This window comes from Suncus etruscus, chromosome 1, assembly GCF_024139225.1.
Source record: "Suncus etruscus isolate mSunEtr1 chromosome 1, mSunEtr1.pri.cur, whole genome shotgun sequence".
NCBI lineage: Eukaryota > Metazoa > Chordata > Mammalia > Eulipotyphla > Soricidae > Suncus > Suncus etruscus.
The window spans coordinates 49,871,865-49,878,171 of NC_064848.1; the positions used below are offsets into that span (position 1 = coordinate 49,871,865).

Consider the following 6,307-nt stretch of genomic DNA (forward strand, 5'->3'; position numbering starts at 1 on the left):
TGGAGATAGCCATGGGTCAAATAAACTAAAATCTATTTAACAAAGAATAATAGATTTCCTATTCATATAATGCAATATTCGAGAACTTAGTATTTACTTTTCACTCAATACCATAGATCTGTCAAAAGCTCATATAGATGCACATAGTTTATCATTTTAAAGCATGAAAGAAAATTTTCAATATAGTTTATGCATTAAGTACCATCATTAAAATGATGAGTTGAAAGACGGATTTATTATTAATGGCAGTGCTATTATCTGGCATTTATATTACACTGCTGTATAAAGAAATGCAAAAAATACAATATTCCATTAAACCACAATAATTCTTCTCTTCTTTTTCCCTTTAATTTTACTCTAAACATTCTCTTGCTCTTCTCTTTCGTTCACACACACATACACACATATACACACATTCAAATTTCACATTGTCTTGACCTTGGACACATACACATTCATACCTCTCTTCTCTCCAGTGTAAATGACAAAGATCATTTGTGCTGATATATGAAATGGACAGTATCAATAAATAAGATTTTCATGTAATTTTTGTTTGTTTTTGGTCTACACCCTACAGTACTCAGGGGTAACTTTTGATGTGCACTCAGAAATCACTTCTGGTAGATTTGAGGGACCATATGGGATGCCAGCAATAGATCCCGAGTCCTTCCTGGGTTGGCCACGTACAAGGCAATTATCCTAATACTGTGCTATACTGTACAACTCCGACCCTTGAATGCATTTTTAAAGTGATAAATATAATACAAAACAATGTAATGGAACATTATAAAATCAATAAAATAATGAAATATTGCTATTTGTGTCATTGTACAAAACATATTGAGAATATTTTGCTAAGTAAAATATTTTAGAGTTGGAAAGAGTATGGTCCATGATTCACTGTATGTAAACGGTTTAAAAATGTTGAGTTAATAGAGAAGAAAAGCAGATCTGAGATGGGTTAAAGAGATAGGATAGTAAATGTGTAAGTTTTTTTTTTCTTGAATGTAACTGTAATAATTTTATTCCCTGGCATCCCATATATCATCTCAAGTATCTCTGGAAGTCATTCCTGAATGAAGAGTAATCATCAGCTAGTGTGGTCCAATAACCCCCACCTCCCAGAAATATGTAGTAGCAAAGAGATGAAATTTAAATCTCAGCTGTTTCCAATAAGATGAATGGACTATAAGCAAAAAACAAAAAGACAATTAACAAAAAAATTGCTTTAGAAAGCCACCTTAATAATCTGGGCATTATTTTTGGAGATGAAAATAGAAAATTTGAGAATATAAACATCATGGGTATTTCAAACTATTTTTGATAGAATAATGATTTTGAGAAAATGTTGTGGGTTAAAAATATTGAATGGAAACCAAAGAAATAGTACAGCTGTTACACATGGCCAACATGAGTTCCATTCCAGGCATTCCATATGGTCTCTTGAGCCAACCAGCCTGGAGAAACTGCTGAGCACAGCTGTGTAGAGCCCAAAACAAAACAAAAAATAAATCATGAATGGGTTGGAGAGATAACACAGGTGTAATATTTTGCATTTGTCTTGCACATGGCCAACCACAGTTAAAGCATATGGTTTCTTGAGTAACTCGAAGAGTGATTTTGAGCACAGGAGAAAACCCTGAGCCCTCTCAAATGGGTTCCAAACACACATAAAAATGTGAAGAAAATTATTTCTCCAAGGTGTTTGTTTCAAAATGTTATTAAAATTGCACCATTACATTATTTTTAAATCATATTCTTGTAATTTTTATGTAAAGTTAATTGTGGCAATGTATTTTTTCTAAATAGGTCAAACATTTTAATTTTAGGGTACAATCTAAACAATGAACAAACAATATAAAACAAAAATAGCTTTAGAATTAGATCATTAACATCAAATATCACTTTAAGTTTTAGGGTTTGGGGAGGAGAATTGTACACCCAGCAGTGCTTAAGGGATTAATCCTGGCTCTGTTTTTAGGGTTCACACCTGACAGTGAATTAGAAACCATATATGGTGTCAAGGATCAAACCCCTTGTAAGGCAATTGCTCTACCTTGTGTACCATCTCTCCAACCCTATATTTTGGGGTTTTTTTTTGATTATTTATATTGTTTTGGCATTTGGGCTTGTTCCTGTTTTTATGTTCAAGGGTCACCCAATAGCACTTCAGGCTTACACCTAACTCTGTGTTAAGAAATAACATCTAAAAGTAATCAGGGACAATGTAGTTCTGCGGATTAGCTACATGCAAAGCAAATACTTTATCCCTACCTTGTACAATTTCTCTAGTCAGATTTTCAGATATTTTAAATATTCCTTTACTTTTTTCATTTTTTGCAGTTAGGTGGTTCGGTTATTTAACTTTTAACGTTGTATTTCTTCCTTTTAGTTTATTTTATATGCTCTTTATTTAGATGACATTAATTTTTCTAGAATTATCAATTGCAAAATTTTCTGTTATTCTATTTCCTTTATGTATGTGTGGGAGGAGGGAGGGTTATCCATCTGTTCTTAGAACTTACTCGAACTTGGGGCTGGAGAGATTGCATGAAGGTAAGGAGTGTGCCTTTCATGCAAGTCATTGGTTCGAATCCCTGCATCCCATATAATCCCCTGAGCCTGTCAGGAGTCATTTCTTGTTGGTTACCATAACCTGACAGTGGCCACTTTTGCAAAAACCTCTCTGCCATTTTCCAATCTTACACCTGCAAGTTGTCTACGTGCTGTTTTGTTGCAAAGCCCTGAGCCAGCAGGAAAAAATGCAGCTACAAAAGTAATAAATAACTTTTAGTCCAGAGGAGAAGGAACACAGCCTGATACCACTCCCAGGAATGAAGCTATACTCCCCTAGCCCACATTCTCAAGTTAACAAGGCATTCATTATTGTTTTTGTGCAACATTGTTTTTATAAAGTTATTTCTTGAAAACTAGCCCCACCATAAATCTGTTAAGAGTTTGGGAATGTGGCTAGGCAGCCCCTACCCAAGGTCACAAGGTGTTTCCATGGAAACTGCTTATCCAACATGACTTGCAAAGATGTATTGCCCCCTATCCCACTGCCCACTTTCCATATTTGGAGAATGATTTACTTTCTTTGTTTCACTTAGTCTGAGCTGTGCTTATACCTTATGTGGAATAATGAAATGGCTTGCATGCCAAAAAGATGATTGACATTACCTTTTGCCTGCCCCCTTCACCTTCACTATATAAGAAGGTGCAGAACCTTATTAAAGTGCCTTTGAACGGAAATTCTGTCTTGGGCCTTGTTATTAACCTCTCTTAGATTTTTTCAAGGTGCGGTTGTGTGATCTGAGCTTTGCAAAATAAAGGTGCGGTTGTTTGTGAGCCTCTTGTCCACTCTCCGCTGGCCGGGCCCCTTCGGGGGGCTTACAGGACACCAGCATTTTGGCGCCCAACGTGGGGCTCGAACCCACGACCCTGAGATTAAGAGTCTCATGCTCTACCGACTGAGTGAGCATAGAGCCAGGAGGAACCCCAGAGCGCTGCCGGGTGTGACCCAAAAATAAAAAAAAAAATGAAGTTACTCCTGCTTTGTACTCAGGATTCACTCTTAACTTAGGATCACTAGGGAATCAATCACTCACGGCTTAGATATTGCCAAATTTTATTGAATGCTGTATTGTTTTGGAACCTGGGTAGGCTGCATATAAGGCAAACACCCCTTCCTGCTGTACTATCACTCGAGTCCCTTATTTTCCATTTCTGATGTACTTATTTTTGTGTTTCTTGTATTTACACATTCATACAGAAATTGGTTCATTTCTCTATGCAGAATATAATAATGTACTATTATATATTATGCCATCTATATTATAATATAAAATAATATTGTGGAGTTATCTTTATTTTTAAATATAAATAGATGTTTTTTAATTTAAAATACTTTTATAGATCATTTCCCTTGTTTTCACTTTAGAATAAACAATTACTAAATTCAATTTTATTAACTTAAACAATAAAATCACATTGAAATCATGCAAAAATGGCCTATTTAAGAAAATAAACATCTAATCCTGAAAATTACTTTACAATAGCTATGACTATGAGTACATACCTCCATTTACAAGATTTTAGCTTAATCCCAGGTACTACAAAGCCTGTCCATGGACAACTTGGTATTACCTTAATGCTCTTCAGCAGCATTGGGGCCAGGAAAAGCTGCATCACCAGAAGTAATAAATTGTCTAATGCAGTTGCCAGGTGTCACTAGGAATAGCCCCATATCTCTTGATACTGCTTGTACAGATTTAAAAAATTGACAAAATTATCATTAAATATGTGAGAGAAAAGTGAACTTTTTTTTTAAAACTGAAGACAACAGATATTTAAATGTTACCAAAGGATATGTCATTATAGGAAAAATATACCTAAAAAAGAAAGTGGCTACAGAAACAATTAAGAGGGAAAATTATCTAAAGGAAATTATAAGAGTTTTGAAATGAAAACCTCAAAATATAAAAAAATCATAATGGGTTTATTTTTTATACAAAGAGAAGATAAAGGGCCAGAGAGTTAGTACAGTGGGTAAAGTGCAAGTCTTACACATGTGGTTGACATGGTTTTGATCCATGACATTCCATTAGTCCCCCAAGTCTGCCAAGTATAATCTTGAGTACAGAGACAAGAATAAGCCCTGAGCACAGTTGGCTACAGACCAATAAAAGAGAGAGAGGGAAAAAGAAAGAGAGAGAATGAGAGTGGGAGAAAGAAAAGTAGAAAAAGGGGGGAGTGAGAGAGACAAAGGGAAAGAGGGAGATAAGGGGAAGAAAGAGAGGATATTTGATTCCACATTAGGGAATAGAAAATATAAACAGCTTTACTTTTTAATATCTCTTGTATAAAAGCATCATGAAAGAGGTATCCAGTTCTGAATTGGTGATCTAACATCATTAATATAACATTTATAGTAAACATTTGTTTAATATTTAAACATATTTCTCTATCAACATGGAAAATGAATCAGCAATTATAACATTTCTTTCCAAATAAAAATACTTTTTGCAAGCTGTCACTTTCTCCTTTTCCTTCCAATATTCCATATTTTGTTGAAATATTTTGGAGTTTTAATTTCTGTTTTTTTATTATATTTTCCAATATGTTTCAACTTTTATGGATGCAAACTTTGATTCTCTTAAGTTTTACAGTGAAACTCTCCACTATTGTATATATTTAAATCTTAATTTTTACTAATTTATTTTCTTTGTTTATTTTTAATATTTCATAAAGTTCTTGTCTTCTGTTTGTTGTTTTATAAAAATTGGAGTAAGTTATTCATTTTTATTGAAAATATGACCATAATTTGAAAATGCATCATACTGCCCTCAGTAGGAAATATTCTTCAAGTATTTGAATTCTTCATTTGTAACTTTTGCCAATATCATGATGTATAAAACATAAATTTGCTGCCAACCTAGTCCTAATTGTTTTGCCAATAATCACATTTTTGTTGGCTTTTTCATAAGAAGCTATAAAGAATATTTTTAACTTTATAATTCTTAAATTTCTACAGTAAGTCTATAGATTTTCTCCACCCACAATACCAATATTCAAGTTATAGATTTTAATCAATTCAAATTTTTTCCCGCTATTCTTTTATTCATGATTCCTATAGCTTCTAGTAGACAGCTTTCTGACTTCTGCTAGCATCATGCTCTTATATTTTATCTTTGCTGTATTATGATTGATTCCTTGAACCAAATAAAGTATTCAGTCTTCCACTATTTTGCACTAACACTCAGCCAGCTCAGATATTTGAGGTTTTCATGTTTGCTCTTAAATTTAATTTATTGTGTTTTATTTCAATGATCTATTTCACTTTTATATAGCAGTCACTTTTTATGGCTATAATGACCTTGATAATCACAGTTAATTTTAATTACATATGTTTTATATACACATTTTACATTTTAATTTTTATTTTTTGTAATTGGTTCTCTCTTCATTTCGAGGTGCTGGTTTTCTTGATTACTTGGCTATTCATTATCATGGTGCCATGCTTAAAAGATAAAGTTCTATACTGATAAACAGGCTGACAATATTTCCCCTTATTCATACAATCCCTAGTTCAATCTAAGTTGAGAGCTACATGTTTTAAGACATTCTGGTTCTTGTTTTTAAAGTTGCAAAATTGTGGCAGCAAGTAAAACTACATGTACAAAGAAATAGACGTAAGGGTATCAAATGAATTGATTTTGGGAGAAGGAGGTCTCCATCTTTTATTATGTATTGAAACTTCTTCACTTGAAAGGGTCATAATTTCTTCTTTCATTTGAAAGATGTGGTA

General features: G+C 33.3%; 1 non-coding gene across 1 annotated transcript; it reads right to left on the bottom strand.

Moving 5' to 3' along the window:
• Positions 1-3,412: 3,412 nt before the first annotated feature.
• On the bottom strand, positions 3,413-3,487 carry TRNAK-CUU (transfer RNA lysine (anticodon CUU)). The gene has a single exon. It is a non-coding gene; the product is annotated as a tRNA-Lys (tRNA).
• Between the last annotated feature and the right edge of the window lie 2,820 nt (positions 3,488-6,307).